This window comes from Microcaecilia unicolor, chromosome 7 (genome assembly GCF_901765095.1).
Source record: "Microcaecilia unicolor chromosome 7, aMicUni1.1, whole genome shotgun sequence".
Taxonomy (NCBI): Eukaryota; Metazoa; Chordata; class Amphibia; order Gymnophiona; family Siphonopidae; genus Microcaecilia; species Microcaecilia unicolor.
Genome location: NC_044037.1, coordinates 46,449,323 through 46,467,106, shown reverse-complemented (window position 1 = coordinate 46,467,106; position 17,784 = coordinate 46,449,323).

The following is a 17,784-nucleotide window of genomic DNA, read 5'->3' as shown; positions in this document are numbered from 1 at the left end:
AGCTCGCCATCACACTGAGCGTCATGCCCAGCCCATGCCCAGTTCTGCCCGTTACTCGGTCTCTCACCGTCACCACGCGCCGCATCCCAGGCTCCTCCTCCTCTTTTTGCCTCCACACCGCCGGTGCCGATCCGCCTTAAACCGGCTTCGTTCGGTTCGGGCTCGCAACATCACCGATCGCATCATCATGGTGTGCTTCTTGCCTCACAGGCTTAGCCAGTCAGAGTCAGCCTTCCCTAGAGAGCTCCCGTCCCGTCACTTCCTGTTCCGCATAGGCGGGAACGCGCGGGAGGGGCCATCATCACTGTGACTGAAGGCTGGTTAAGAGTGTCTGAGGTGTTCCCAGACCCAGAAATTGTGGCACACAGCGCAGCGCATGTTGGATTTCAGGAGGAGAGAGGTAGGTGCTGCTGACTCTGAAGGTTTTATGTTTAAATCGTTTTTATTCAAGAGATAAGTATGAACATTATTTGTAATACAGTTACAATTCTTTTCTGTTTAACCCATTAAACCGAACCCCCCTTTTCTTAATCTTCCGAGGGCGGGACACAGTGAGGGAAGGCCCGAAGACGATTTCCTTCTTTTGCAATGCACGCAGGGCAGACGCGAAGCACTGCCTGTCAAACGGCTTCACAGATTTTTTTTTAAATGCTCGATTTTCCGAGCGCTGACTGGGCGGACCTGAGTTGTGATTGGGTGGGCCTGGCCTGGCCCACCCGTAGCTACGCCCCTACTATAAGTGACAGGTAGCCAATAGTACTGTTTTAGAAGGGGGGGTGATATGAGTAGAAGGTTTTGCTAATACTATGTTGTTTTAAAATTAATAAATAAAGTAAACAACAAAAAAGAAGGTTTTGCATGGCAGAGAATTCTAATAACCAGGTTCTGTACAGAGTTAAGCTTACATAAGAGAGCCTGAGAGATTCCAGTGTAAGCAGTGTTAGAATAATCCAGTCTTGAAATTACTAAGGCAAGAAGTACTGTAATCTGAGAAGAGTGATCTAAGAAAGAGTGAATTGCATGGAATTGTATCTTAGTGATTAGAAACAGTTTTTCATGAGAGCAGTGACCTGATAACCCCAAGATATTGGAAGTTAGGGACTAATGTTAAGGGATTGCCACAGAAGGATGGAGTTATGGTCGGGGTGGAAAAATGGCCAGTAATCCAGCAGTGGAGTGGTTAAGTACAAGAAGATTGTCAAGTAATAACTGAGAGATCTTCGTAAGTGCTAGCTGCAAGGAGGATCAGTATAGTGAGAAATTAGAACATCATCAGTATAAGAGTGGACGGAGAGGCCCAGATCTTGAATTGATAAGGTAAGAGGGCTCAGAGAAATGTTAAATAGTAGAGGTGCAAGGACCAAGTTCTGAGGCACCCCACAGGAAAGAGGCTCTGGAGGAGATGTGGAAGAGGAAGTAATCACTGAGAAGAATCCTTCAGTCAGAAAAGACGCAAGCCATTCAAAAGCTTTACTGGTAATGTGAATGTCCTGGAGACGAAGAAGAAGGAAGCGGTCCACTAGTTTAAACAACACTTTCAAATCTAGTGAGATCAGCAGAGCAATGTTTCCCATGTTGAGTGTGGAATGAAGATTGCTTGAAGAGACTGGCAAAAATTGTTTTAGTGCCGTGTCCCTCTCAAAATCCAGATTTGGAGAGTGAAAGATGTGGTTTTAAATTGGGAGAGCTATTTAAAAACAGTCCTCTCAGCCAATCTAGAAACAAATGGAAGATTGGAAACAGGGCAGAAATTAGAGACAACAGATGATACATTTTTTAGGATAGGGCAAACATCTGCATGTTTCCAATAGGTGGGATAGGATCCTATGCCAAGGCTAGTATTGATCCTGGACAGTATTAGAGGAAGAAGCTCATGGCAAGGGAGTTTGTTCCAAGATGAAGGTATTACATCAAGAGAGCAGGTGGTAGGACAGATGGATATAACCAATTTAGTCAGCTGAGTAAACAATAGGAGGTCAAAAACAGATAAGAAAGAGCTAAGTGGGTGAGGAAGAAAGCAACAAGGGGCTCTAGAGCAAAGGTTTTGGTGGACAAGAAGGGGGTGGGAGACACAAAAAGTCCAAAGCTGAGAGGGTCGGAGAGAGAACCAAACTTAACAACTTATCCTCTTCAGATTTGGCCTTTGGCTCAGGTTTTCTGCCACAGCCATGAGCTGCATAAGTGCTTATGTCCCCTTCCCCCGCAAATTAAGCATGACCACCTATAAATTCAGAAACTTACAGTTTAGAGTTTACAGTTTATTTGAAAATTGATATACTGCTATATAGTGAACTTTCATAGCACTTCAAGGGCTTTCTACAAACCGTTGTGCAGGTTGAAATCAATATCTGGCAAGTGAACACAATCAATGGTGAAGAGGCCTTCCAGCCCTCCCTCCAACCATTGATGGTGAATCTGAAATCTGCTTGTGCCAACAAGCATCCACCAATTTTTCTATTGACTTTCTTTATTCCCTTAGACCACATTTTTCTATTGACTTTCTTTATTCCCTTAGACCACTTTGGTTCACCTGAGAATTTTGGCCTGGGAATGATATCACTCCAGCTGATGGCCAAACCTGGGACCCATCTCCATAACGTGGAGAAGATGTTCCTTGCTCATCCTATGAGCTGTCTACCCATTATTTTTTTTCAATATAATCCCCATCCAAATTAACTATAAAGATCTTTGGAAACTGCTGATCTATCATCTGGGTCCCCATCTCAGAAAAACTGGTCCCAGTATATACTGCTCAGTCCCACCAGACTATCGCCATGCCAGACTACTCAAGGGCTAGATGAGGTCCATATAGCTGTACAAGGGCACACTGAAAAGCCTAGAGTACAAAGAAATGGCTTATGGCCCAAACCATTCTTCTAGCCACCCTCTGGACATATCTAAAAGTGTCCTCCAACTTGATATATTTGATGTAGGCCCCAGACTTCCATCTAGCAATGAGTTGAATCATCCACACAACTCAGATTCAGCAGCCCCTATAACTGCCCCAATCCTGAAACTATGTGATCTAAATTTGCTTGGATTGTGGCCACAATCACACCCAGGTTCATGTTCAATATTGCCATGAACTGAAAGCTACATCTAAAGGGAACAATTGAAGGAATGTAACCACTATTCCATCTAAGCTGAGCAGGAGTCCTTCAGCTGCATTGCTGCCGGGGGGGGGGGGGGCTTCAATATTGTGTTTTCTATCACTAGGGCCAAGGCAGGTTCCCTGGAGTCCTGCAAGCTTGCCTTTCCTTCACTATTGAAAATGAGTTACTGAAACAGTGTTCCCCAATGGCAGCAATACACCTGGAGGACTCTCGCTTATCTAACAGGGAGCAGTAAATGTAACACTCCTGAACACAACAGAGTTTTTTTCAACTTTTTGGCTATAATGCTGTCACACAATTGCCACTGAAGAATGCTCTGAAACCCTTTCCTCCTGCGGTGTCAATGAGTAGCTCAAGCTCATTGTTATAAACTACATCCAACTGTCACATTACCATGACACTGAAGCACTCTAAGAATATGACTCAGATATTTTGATCCTCCTACATGTGTCCAGTGATTCTGATAAAATGAAACTGCTTGTGGATTCTTCTAGTTGACCCTCTAATCAACCCAGATAAACACCTCACAAAGGCCTTGTCTATTGGGATCACCTTACTTGCAACAATCAAATTACCAATGAGAGATCACATTGTCTGCAAACTGGACCCATTTGCTTAACAAGATCTATTGCTGATCCAAAGGATGCATATCTAACTGAGCATAACTCTCTTGTCATGAAGTCATTTATGGACTGCCAATCAGGTGTGGGTGAATTCAAGATTAGCTTATATTTTCCCTTCTCCTTTTTAGGGATCATGGCCAATGGTGAAATCCTCATCTTCTGAAAATGAAGATCATCCTACTCAACTTTTTCTTCTTACTCAGCTTGGACTCAGTAACCCACTCCAGCATCTTGATGGACAACAGATTTCTCATCCATGGGCTAGTTAATGAGCCAGTAAAGGGAATGCTAAGCCCTTCTGTAAAACCTTAATAAATCTAAATGGATGGGAAGCAGGGCAAAAGCTAAATGCCTTTCATTGTTGTCCCCCTGCAAAAGGATCACCCTGTTTCGGACACTTTGTAGCTGGATGTCCTGCTCTGCAGCTTGAGCATACATGTCTGAATATGCACTCTGGGAAATATCAGGCTGCCTTATCGAAACCTCCCTAGCTTTCCAACATAGACAGGGCATTGACCAAATAGAAACTGCAGTCCAACTGTTCTTTGCCATCCATGGACTGTACAGGGTTCAGGCACACAAACATCAGTCACAAATCTGTGGCCTCGGACTTCTTCTTTCAGTTGTACTAGTATCACCTCTTCTGGTGAGTTGTGACACTCCATCTCCTGGAAGCCAGCTTCGTGTCCAGAACATTGCACCTCTCTGTGCAAAATTATCTCTGTTCTCAACTCTGCCCCATGGTTACATCTTGTCATGTTCTATATGTCCCAATCCCCATCTTCATATCTGGCTAAGGGGATGCCAGCACCAGAGGCTCCCATTACAGCCTCCCTATAGTGGTGTTGAGACCAGTTCACTTGCCTGGTGTTGCCAGTCTCAAGTCCCTGTGCAGCCCCTATGGCTTTTTTAACATCAGGATCAATTCTGACTTCTAAATCTCAGTTCAGGGTTATCCAAAGCTAAAACCAGACAGAAAATTGAACCCTCTTAGGTGGCCCAGCTTTATCTTGAGGGTTCCACTTCTGAGAATCTTCTGGTCAATTAAAGCCCATTGCTTCAATTGTACTTTAATGAGTGTAACCATTCCATGACATGAAAATTCCATAACCATCTTGTGGTCAGGTTCTCTGACTGAAGACCACTTCTGAGTTGAAGAACTCTCTTGTCCATAACTGTCTTTCCTGTGGAGTTGGAGCACTGACCTGGAATTCGACTGCATGGCCAGTGTACCATTGCTCACTCATTGTCAGCTTGTCATGTTTTCCAATAGCCTTCTCTAGGCCAATCAACATAGGTCAGGGGCTACCTATTTGTGAACTGACAACACAAAGTTATTAAATCGCAAGAGGATTGTGAAAAATTACAGGAGAGGAGGACCTTACGAGACTGGGCATCCAAATGGCAGATGATGTTTAATGTGAGCAAGTGCAAAGTGATGTATGTGGGAAAGAGGAACCCGAACTATAGCTACATAATGCAAGGTTCCACATTAGGAGTCACTGACCAGGAAAGGAATTGAGGCGTCATCATTGATGATATGTTGAACCCTCTACTCTGTGTGCACGGCAGCTAAGAAAGCAAATAGAAAGTTAGGTATTATTAGGAAAGGAATGGAAAACAAAAATGAGGACATTATAATGCCTTTGTATTGCTCCATGGTGTGACCACACCTCAAATATTGTGTTTAATTCTGGTCACCGCATCTCAAAAAAGATATATTGGAATTAGAAAAGGATCAGAGAAAAGCAAAGAATATGATAAAGGGGCTGGGAAGGGCTAACTGAGGAAAGGCTGAAGTGGCTAAGGCTGTTCAGCTTGGAGAAAAGATGGCTGAGGGGAGATATGATAGTGGTCTATAAGAAAATAAGTGGAGTGGAATGGGTAGACGTGAATCGCTTGTTTACTCTTTCCAAAAATATTAGGACTAGGAGGCACACAGTGAAGCTAGAAAGTAGTAAATTTAAATTGGAGAAAATATTTCTTCACTCAATGTGTAATTAAACTCTGGAATTCATTGTCGGAGAATGTAGTAAAAACAGTTAGCTTAGCAGGGTTTAAAGAAGGTTTGGATTGCTTCCTAAAAAAAAAAGTCCATAAGCCATTATTAAAATGGACTTGGGGAAAATCCACTGCTTATTTCTAGGATAGATTTACTGTCAAAAATTATTGGCTACGCTCTGCTCTCTTGACAATCGTCCAAACAATCATATGGTAGCAGAGAATTATATACGAGTCAGCTTTATGTCTTAACTCTGCAGGGTGGAGTCTCATATAATTAACACGGCTGTATTTATTTCACTCTCCGGTGAATCTTTGCTCGTGTAGATGTTTATAATCATAGACTTGTCCCCCACCTACCTCTCGCTGATATCTTATCTCAAACTCTTTTTTAATTAATATAACATGACTCCTTAGTGTCTTTTAACTCAGCACACAGCACTTATCTGTATTTTGGTGAGCTCATACACCTCGACAGGTGCCTGTTTCGCAATGCTTTGTCAAGGGGGAGTATCACCAAATCGGCTTACTAGCTCCAGTGTCTTCACATGAGAGAGATAGCACGCGAAGACACTGGAGCTAGTAAGCCGGAGAGTGAAATAAATACAGCCATGTTAATTATATGAGACTCCACCCTGCAGAGTTAAGACATAAAGCTGACTCGTACATAATTCTCTGCTATCATATGCTTATTTCTAGGATAAGCAGCATAAAATGTATTGTACTGTTTTGGGATCTTGCCAGGTACCTGTGATCTGGATTTGCCACTGTTGGAAGCAGGATACTGGGCTTGATGGGCCTTCGGTCTGTCCCAGTATGGTAATACTTATGTACTTATGAGCTCTTTTGACATCTCAGCCCACTATTATTGTACTCTAGAGACTGTGCTAATACAAAATTCGTAGGTTGCCCAAGTTTTGAGAATTTCACTTTGTCTTTCAAAAGTTTCAAGACAGTATCATCATATTCTCATATTAAGTCAGTCAACAAGTTAACATTCTGGAACACTGTATTGGGCTTCTATCCTGGAATAGGGCAAACTGCTTTCCTTCCATTGTGTTGCTTCCAATCCCTGTACCAGACTCGACTCATACTTATTTCTCAGGACCAGAATACTTTGAAGCCCATCTCTTGCCTCTAGTTCATACAGCTCCTGAAGCTGCTTAATCTCTTAGCTGGCAATCTGTAAGGCCTCCATTCGGCCCTTATGGACTCCAGACTCTTCTTCCAGTTGTCTCTTTAAGCCCTGTACTGGATGAGACAGTTCCTTGATATCTATTAGGGCCTGAGTTTCTTGATTTGTGAGCTAATCCCTGTACAGTTGCTTCTCTCTGGTCTTTATCATGGCTTTTTAAATTTGGTTTTATGATTTTGGTTCAGTTTTTTGCACTGTTTGCACCTGAAAGGTGAGAGTGTTGCCACAGGAGTGTATGAGACATTTTCCCCATTTTTTGAGAAGTCACATATTTTGGTCTTCACTGGCGGACATTGTGTGGTGTAACAGCTATTCTTATTAGTGAAGTTGATCTTTTGTGTGGATTCATACAGGCTGAGATCAAGTAGGACATGAAAATCTTTGCTAGTATACATTCTCCTATGAAAATAGTAAATGCTTTTGCTTACCAAGCAGGAGTATTTGGCTCAGAGATGGCGTGAAGGAACAGCTATGCATCAGTCTACATGAACTGATTAGAGACTCCAGTCGGAACTTTGTCCACCAAGTCAAAAAAGTCCAGGAAAAGTGGCACAGAAACTTCCAAGAAGGGGCCCCCTCTTATACTGTATATTATACTGTGATTATTACCATTATTATTATTTTTTGTAATTCTAGCAGTGTATGATGGAGGATTAGTGTTTCCTAAATTGTGGTAGAGGAAACTCATGCAAATGTCACCTATGAGAGGAGTCAAAAATCAGTTCTACAGGTTGTTCCCATTACCCACTTCAACCGGAAGAGAATGTGAAGGAGAAATTAGCTATAAAGTATAGTGGTGTAGCTAGGACTAAATGGGTCCCTGGTGGAAAAATTAAGATGGGCCTCCTATAGCACTATCACTTCCAAGGTAGTAGGGTCCAAGGGAGAAGGGAGCAAGAGGAATCCCTTCAGAGATCCAGTGAACAAACACTGCAAAAAATCAAAGACATTCCAGGCCTACATAGAAAATCTGTCATAGTACCAGAAATAGAAACTGAAATGCAAGTAACAGAGATGCACGTTTCCCAAAGCTGACATATTACAAATAAATAAAAGCAGAAAACATTTTTTCTACCTTTAGGACCAAACCAATGCTTGGACAACAATGTCTCTTTTCTGCTTTTCAGGTTTTTTTTCTTAACTGTTTTACCAGGGTCTCCTGTCCTTTTGACATTTCTTCTCAGTGTCCAACATTCATCTTTCCTCTACATCCCAATCTATCCAGTCCAACATTTCCTTTCTGTGTCTCTGGCCCTCCCCTCCCCCCATGTTCAGCATCTGCCCCCTTGATGTCCCTATCCTCCCTCCATATTCAACATTTCTCCTCTGTGTCCCTTATCTTATTCTGTCCAGAATCCCCCTTCTGTGTCCCTGTTTCTATGTGCCCTCCATGCCCAGCATCTCTGTGTCCCTGTTCATCCCCATGTCCATCTCTCCCCTTTCTCTTCCTTTCCTCTTGCATACCCCCTCCCTTGTGGTCTGGCATCTCTCTCTCCCTCCCTCCCTCCATCTGTTGGCCCAGTGCCATTCCTCCTCTCTTTCCCCTATGCAGTCTAGCATTCTCTTTCTTTCTCTCTCCCCTCTGCCCTCACAGTACCGCATCTCGCCTTCTCTCTTCCCTCTCCCCTCTTCCCTTTGCTCCAGTTCTCTCTCTCTCTCTGCTACCGCCTCCCAAACCCAGGTTCAGGCAGTGATGAAAACAGGCTGGCCCCTCCAGGACCTCTCCTGCAGCATCCTGCCCACAGAAAGTTGCAGCAGAGGAGGTGGCACGTGGCACAGGAAAGGCCCTGGTGGGGCTGCCAGAGGCAGCCTCTTTTCATTGTTTCCTCTGCTGATGACCCACTGCATGTTGGAAGGACCAAGGGGGAGGGGGACTAGAGAGATGTTGGACCTGCGGGGGGGGGGGGGGGGGGGGCAGAGGAAATGATGCTGGAACTGGCGGGGAGGGGGTTTTTCAGTTGCAGGTGGCCATGGGTATTTTGCTGGGCTTGATCAATATTAGCTATGCCCCTGCTAATGTACATGTAATGTCACTCACTGAAATATTAATTCAGTAGAGAATTGGAGTTGCAAAGGAATATCCATGATACCCTTCACCTTTAAGTGAGATGACTTGAATGTGAAACATTACTTTCTTCAGACTAGCTAAGTTAACATTTTGAGACCATTGAAATCTTCCTGTTTAGTACTGGCAGGTGATTAGTTATTCCCTTTCCCCACAGCCCCTTAGAGTTGAGGAATGCATGGGCTTGGTGGAAGCCTGTTTATATAATTGCTGTTCAGGAGTTTGAGAGATTAAACCTTGTGTACCTTTGGTTAGGAGGAGTATGTGTTCTGATTGCTTAGCAGAGGAAATGAATTAAAGACTCAGACAAGGACATTAAGCTACAGTGGATAGGAGCTTTTGCTGAGAAATGGTTGAGGAAAAGAGATGGAGGGAGTGTTTGTATTTTTCAGACTCCATACAAACGTGGTGAACTGACTGGAAATGTAAACAGGTTCGACATGCCTTTCAAAGAGAAGTAAGTGCTGATCCTGTTCATAAAAAGAAAAAAAAAAGACTGGGTTATATAAATGAATCAACTGTGAAGGAGATGCCTACAGCCAACAAGACATGTTTCATCTTATGGCAAAGGGAGAAATCTATTGAGAACTTGTTGCAATGGGTTAGATTGAGCAGTGGCCTGAGAATCAAGGAAGTCAAGAGTTCAAATCCTACTTCTCCTGATGGCATTTCTTGTGACCTTGAAAAAGTCACTGTGGAGGTCATTTTAGAAGCATCTACACATGGATGTAGTTACATTTACTGATTTACATATGCAGACTGCAACACATGTATAGTACATAGCAATTTCAGAAAGCTGCTGTTTACACATGAAGTTCACCGGGAACCAGAGATTTGATGGCATGGTATGGCCATGGTTTAGGTGGACTGAAAATTCATACGTATATTCCCCATCCTACATACATAAAAACAAATCACTAGTGGATTTTTCACCAGCTCAGAGGAATGTACAGATTTGTAAAAAGTGCTTGTTTTGGCAAAGTCTTTACATGAGAGCTGAAAGGGATAATTCTCCTTCAACTCCTAGTTTTAGTTCTGCCTCCAGACTAAAAATAAAATTGTGACTTCTCTGTTTAAGGGGTGGCACCGATATGTCTAGGTTTGTAAATGTGCCTACTACACTTAAATGTGGAAGTTGCAAAATTGCCACTTTTTCTGTGTAAGTGCTGCCACTTCAACGTGGAAACTGCCAAGTTGATGCCACAAATTGTGTGCATATGTATATTTGCAAAATGGCTGATTCCTGTATATCCTTATATGTATTTTTACAAAATGTCCATGTTTGGCAGAACGTTTTGTAAAATACAAAGGGAACTGTGCATGTCCTGATATGGATGTCTCAGTTCCAGTCGGAACAACCTATGTAAAATGGACATTTGTTTCTTCTTTGTAACAGATTACCACTTAGAGGGTGCATTGGCACAGCTGTTTGGGTGGGGGGGGGGGGGGGGGTCTAAGGAATGTGAGTGAAGGGCTGTGATTTTGTAAAATGGCTGTTCCAGACAGGGTGCTATAAGTGATTGACCAACTCACGGTAAGATATTATCATGGAATATGGAAGGTGTAATAATGAAAATATCTTTTGTTTAAGAAGTCCAAGACTTACACCATAGGCATTGGAGACATTACTGGCAACTTTATTAGTCACCAATGCACTTCATGTTTGAAGTCCACCAAAGTTGTAATGTCACATCATAAGAAATGATTTTGTTTTGCATCCAGATTGAATTTAATTGAAGGATTGTTTTACACTGCACCAACCTGGCAAAGCTGGATAATTGTATGAAATTTATCAGGCCACTTTTGGACCAAAATGGATACTTAACTTGGAAGGTAGCATTTTACTATTACTGTAAAGTCAGTTACACATTTCTACGAATGGCCTTGTAGTTAGAGCAGTGGGCTGAAAACAGGTAAGCCAAGTTCACATCCTGTTTTCCCCACTTATATTCCCTGTGACTTTGAGAAAGCCAGTTCACCTTCAAATACTTCCTTTTACTAACATATGTTAGCAAGTTAATATGCATTAATGCACATTAACACATGTTAATTAATAACAGTAAATAATGGAGCTTGTGTTATTAAATGTGCCCTAGATTGCATTAATAGGCATTAATGTGCATTAGCACACAAGATTAAATAAGGCTTTTAGGGCTTCTTTTTCTAAGCTGTGCTAGCGTTTCCCATGCGACAAATGAGATGAATTCCAGAGGAGTTGAATAGGCTTCCTCTCCTTTGCTGCACTAGGAATCGTTAGTGCAGCTTAGTAAAGATTGTGAGCCCTATGAGCAGGTCCAGACAGAACATGGATGTTAGGTGCCCTAGTTAACGCTTCAGCCTTGCATTCCTCCTCCCCCAATTAACCTTTAGGCCCCTTGGGCCCCAACCCCGCTAACAATCATGAGTACCCCAACATCTCCTTTCCCAGGGTAAATGGGCAGGCTTTTCAGACATATTTTGCTGTGTACATGCCTGCCCACTCTTTGTTATCTCAAAATGAGCACCAACAGACTACCTGCAGCAAGGGAGTTAAAATATGCCTCTGCTTGAGCAAAAACCTTGAAGGGGGCCATGCCAACAGTTATTATACAAGAACCCAATAACTTGACTTGACCTGGCTTTTGGTTAGGTATCTACCTAGGGTTATTTCTTTTTTTGTGAGAAGTGTGGTTGTCCTAATATTTTAATATTTTGTTGAGACTGATTACCTGGGAATGGATTTGTAATAATTTTATAGTTGATTAAGATTTGACTCACACCTTTTTCAGTAGTAGTTTAAGGTGAGTTACATTCAAGTAACACTAGGTATTTTCCCTGTCCCTGGAAGGCTCACAATCTAATTTTGTATCTCAGGCAATGGATGGTTAAGTGACTTGCCCAAGATCACAAGAAGCAGCATGGAATTTGAACCAGGCACCCCTGGATGTCAAGTCTGGTGCTCTAACCACCTTGAATGCTGTGTTCATTTTCAGATACCATATATCAGTAAGGATACAAAGAGGCTAGAGGCAATCCAGAGCAAGGCAACTAAACAGGTGTAAGGTCTGTGCCAGAAGACAGGAGAAAAGACTTCAGGACATAAAATATGTCTACCCTAGAGGATCGACAGGGGAGATAGAATATTGTAATACAGACATTTAAATGTTTGCAAGTCACTGATGCACGTGAAGCAAATCTTTTCCAAAAGAGTGGAAGCTGTAAAAATGTGGGACATGATACTCGTATAAAGTTGCAATGAGGTACCGGCAATCTGAGGAGCAAAGTCAAGGAATATTTTTTCCACAGAAAGGGTGATGGATGCCTGGAACGTCCTCCTAGATAAACTGGTAGAGAAAAAAAAATGTTGGAATTCAAAAGGGATTGGGATATACACAGAGGATCCCTAAATAGCTAGAAGATGCAGACCAAGCACCTGAATGCTTCAGATCAAAACAGCTTGTGAGGGAGTCTACAGGACGCTGCCCTTCTCTCTTGATAGCACTCATTTTCAATGTTATAACCACCTTAATGTTGGAATGTAATTGTATTTTGCATGCATTGCCTGTCACCTATTATTTCTCTGTGATTACTCTGTGACCTCTGATGTGAATTACTTAGAGAGGTCACACAGCTATGCAACTTCCTGTTGGGGGTCAGATGCAGCACATGCAGCACATGGAGCACATGGAGCTCATGATCTCTCCTAACCTGAGAGGATCTATGGTGGTGTGAGCATCCATTACCATCTAAGCACATGGAAGGAGCTGATAATACAAATGTATAATAATATGTATATATAAGCCTGTCTGATTATAATCTAACTACAAACTGTGAGTAAACAGATGTTTTGTTACTTCAACTTTAAAGTGACTCAGCAGTGAATTATTCAGGGGTGAATGAGAGAGAGATGAAGAAAGAAATTAACATTTCTAAAGCTGAAGCTGTGTGTACTAGAATCTGCTAATTATTTACTACAAATAATCCAACAAAAGGGTTATGGGCCCAGGGCCAGGAATTGAAAAAGAAGAGAAATATTACCAGGCAGAAAAAAAGGCCACATTTTTCTCTTAAGTTTTAAAGGAAAGATTCAGTCTGTCTCTCTCTCCCCCCACACAGCAGACAGAAGGCTAAGAAAATGGCTGAGGGAAGAAATTCACCATTTTTCTATTCTCTCAAGGTGCCTAAATTAACTGAGTTTAATTATCGGCACTGGGAATTAAGATTCATATGTCTCCTTCGAGCAAAAAGATTAAATATATGCTTAGACCAAGACAGAACAGCTGAAAATATGGCTGAATGGGACAATGCAAACTATTATGTGAAGTGCATGCTTTTGGAAGCTCTCTCAGAGAAACAAGCCATATTAGTGGAGGGAAAAGATACACCAAAGGACATTTTATATAAACTGAGAACTATGTATGCAACTACATATGCAAAGCAGCAACCAATTTGGCTGGCAGAGTTGAATGAAACCAAATTAAGGGATAAAAGTAAATGTAATGATCACATTATGCATCTTATGTCTTCATTTCAAAAGTTAGAACTTTCAGGAATTCCCATGTGTGATGCATTGAAAAGAGCATTTCTTTTTACCTCACTATCAAAGAAGTTTGATGTTTTTAGGTCTGTAAATGAGGCCATTGAAGGGCAATCTTTTGAACAGACAACATCAAAACTAAGGCAGGAATGCATAATAAATGATTCTGAGGAGATGTGTTCTCAAAGCAAGTCAGAGAGAAATGAAACAAATTTCTTGGCAAAGAACAGAGGAAGGCGGAGCTATGGGAAAACTCCACCCAAGGGCAAGCTGATTTGCTACTCATGTGGAAAGGAGGGACATGTATCTAAATGGTGTAAGGAAACACAAAACACTCCCTCTAGCTCACCTAAGCCAATGGAACTAAAGAATTTTCAAACCAGGAAATGTATGAAGGACAAAGATAAACACAAGGGTTTTCTAATGGCAGAAAAATCTTTGACTATGGTAAATAATAATTCAAATGAAAGTACTTGGATTTTGGATTCGGGGAGCACATGCCATTTAACCAATTGTAAGGATTTCTTTCAGGAAATGTGTCCAGAGGAAGGTATTCTTAAAACTGCAAACGCAGGGACTGCTAAGATCCAAGCAAAAGGGATTGGATTCTTAAAATGCAAAGTGTCTAATGAAGTTAAAGAAATTCCTGTAAGTGATGTCTTGTATATTCCCCAAGCAGTTTGCAATATGCTTAGTGTATCTACATTAGATAAGAAGGGATTTGCGATTCATTTTGAAAACAGTAAGTGCACAATCTCTAAAAATGATGAAGTGTATGCTGAAGCTTTTATGCATAATGATGTTTATAAGCTGAACATTTCAGGTGAAGCCTCACATATGGCGCAAGTAAGGAAGAATGATGGTAAATGTAGTCTGGAAATCTGGCGCCGCCGCCTGGGACATCGTGATTCTAAGGTGATCCAGGATCTTTACAGTAAGCAACTGGCCACCGGCATTCAGATAAGTGCAGATGCTGGTAAAATGGAGAAATGCATAGACTGTGTTACTCAAAAAGGGGTGAGACCCACATTTCCTGCATACACAGGAAATAGGAGTAATAAAGTGCTGGACTTAATACACAGTGACTTATGTGGACCGTTTAATATCCCATCATTGGGAAATAACAGATTTGTGCTAATATTCTTGGATGATTTCTCTAGATATTGTGTGGCCTATTTGCTGAAAAAAAAAAGTCAAGTCACAGACATGCTGAAGAAATACGTAGCCATGGTGAGCAATAAATTTGAAAGAAAACCAAAGGTTCTTCAGACCGACAATGGTGGTGAGTTCACATCACAAAGCATGTGCACATTTCTAGAACAAGAAGGCATTCAGCATATCACAACAGTAGCTTATACACCAGAGCAAAATTCTGTTGCAGAGAGAAAATTTAGGTCAATTGTGGAAATGACCAGATGTATGCTGTCAGATAGCAATCTCCCTAAAAGACTATGGGGGGAAGCCATTCTCACAGCAGTGTACCTACAAAACAGAATGCCAACTAAAGGCGCTGAGCGCACACCACATGAGACATGGCATGGTAGGAAGCCAAACCTGTCACACATAAGAACATTTGGAAGTACAGCATATGCTCATATACCAAAGCAAAGAAGGCATAAGCTGGATTCCACAACAGAAAGGGGCATTTTAGTTGGCTATGCTCCAGGACACAAAGGATATAGAATTTTGAATCTGAAAACTGGCATTGTTGGCATAAGACATGTTACATATTTTGATGAAAACAAAAGGGTTGATAAAGGCTGGATTATCCCAGATGAGCCTTATCATCCAGAATATGAAACTAGAACCATAATAGACATGCCAGTGTATATAAATGCCATACCAAGGCAGATGTCTGAAAGCAACTCATCTGTATCTAACGAGGAACAGGCAGAGGAAGCAGACACAGAAAGGATCATTGAAGAAGACAGTACAGTTGGAGAAGGGGAATCAATTGGAGAAGGACTCTCAGATTTAGAGGATGCAGAAAGGTCGGACCAACCTGTTGTCAGACGCTCATCCAGGGAAAACAAAGGTGTTCCACCCCCAAGACTGTCTTACCTAACAAAGTCAGCAGAAGCTCAAGAGCCCTTAACATGGGATGAGATTGAGAAAATGCCAGCAGAAGAAGCTGCTGAATGGCATAAAGCTGCACAAGAAGAAATTGATGCATTGGATAAAAATAATACTTGGATTCTTACAAAATTACCTCCTGGCAAGAAAGCTATAGGATGCAAATGGGTATTCAAGTTAAAAAGGAATGCACAAGGAAAAGTGGAAAGGTATAAAGCCAGATTAGTGGCAAAGGGATATCTTCAAAAATATGGAGAAGATTTTGATGAAGTGTTTGCACCTGTAGTGAAACACACGACAATCAGAACACTTCTGAGCATTGCAGTCTCAAAAGGCATGCAAGTAAACCACATTGATGTGAAAACAGCGTTTCTTCACGGAGATATAACTGAAGACTTGTACATGGAACAGCCAACAGGTTTCATAAATACAAAACAAAGACAGCTAGTGTGTAAATTAAACAAAGGTCTTTATGGATTAAAGCAAAGTGCAAAATGTTGGAATGAAAAATTGCATGAAATATTGACAAATTTAGGATTTAAGCAAGGTGAAGCAGATAAATGCTTGTACACTAGGTGCAGAAATGGACAATATGCATACATTTTAGCTTTTGTTGATGATCTGCTCATTGCAAGCAAAAGTGAGCAAGAGTACAAGGACATTGTAAAGTGTTTAAACCTCAATGTTGAGATAAAAGAACTTGGTAATGTGTCATACTATCTTGGTATAGAAATTGAGAAACAAAATGATGGTTCTTATCTTCTAAGCCAGAAGCAGAAAATAAATGAGCTTATTGAAAGTTTAGGTATGCAAGATGCCCAAGTTGTAAGCACTCCCATGATCACTGATTTTCTGAAGGATGAAACAGTAAGAGAACCTTTACCAGATAACATCCAATATAGATCAGCCATAGGTAAGCTTTTATATCTAACTACCACATACAGGGCTGATATAGCAAATGCAGTAGGAATTTTGAGCAGAAGGGTCAGCTCACCTACCAAATCAGATTGGACTGCAGTTAAAAGGATGGTAAGGTATTTAAAGGGTACCATTGATTGTAAATTAAAGATTTCAGCCAATAGTAATCCAAAACTAATATGTTACTGTGATTCAGATTGGGCAGGGGATCATTCTGATTATAAATCCACAAGTGGATATGTGTTTATGTATGGAAATGTACAAATTTCATGGGCCAGTCATAAACAAAGTATTGTGAGTTTGTCTTCTACAGAAGCTGAATATGTGGCCGTATCGGAAGCGTGCAGAGAACTGATGTGGATTGAAAAACTTTTGCTGGATTTCGGAATAGCTGAAAAGAGACCAATCCAGATAATGGAAGATAATCAGAGCTGCATCCGACTGTCACAGAATGACAAGGTTCAGTTACGCACCAAGCACATCGCAACGAAATACCACAACGTGCGAGAGTTGGCAAAAGAAGGGGTCATCAGTCTACACTATTGTCACACCAGTGAGATGACAGCTGACATCATGACCAAACCGTTACCCAGAGAACATTTTGTGAATCTGCGTATAAAGCTTGGACTTTGTATGAATAAATAATTGCATGACAGTTATGCATGAGAAGGGGTTTGTTGGAATGTAATTGTATTTTGCATGCATTGCCTGTCACCTATTATTTCTCTGTGATTACTCTGTGACCTCTGATGTGAATTACTTAGAGAGGTCACACAGCTATGCAACTTCCTGTTGGGGGTCAGATGCAGCACATGCAGCACATGGAGCACATGGAGCTCATGATCTCTCCTAACCTGAGAGGATCTATGGTGGTGTGAGCATCCATTACCATCTAAGCACATGGAAGGAGCTGATAATACAAATGTATAATAATATGTATATATAAGCCTGTCTGATTATAATCTAACTACAAACTGTGAGTAAACAGATGTTTTGTTACTTCAACTTTAAAGTGACTCAGCAGTGAATTATTCAGGGGTGAATGAGAGAGAGATGAAGAAAGAAATTAACATTTCTAAAGCTGAAGCTGTGTGTACTAGAATCTGCTAATTATTTACTACAAATAATCCAACACTTAAAACATACAGAGTCTTGCCTGGGGGGAAGTGACATGGGGGGGGGGGGTGAGTCAGGAAGGCATGGTTCAGGAAGTATAAAAGCTTAGGGCACAGCTAGTTAGGGGGGGGGGGCCCAGAAGGAAGCAGCGATGCCCAACTGCA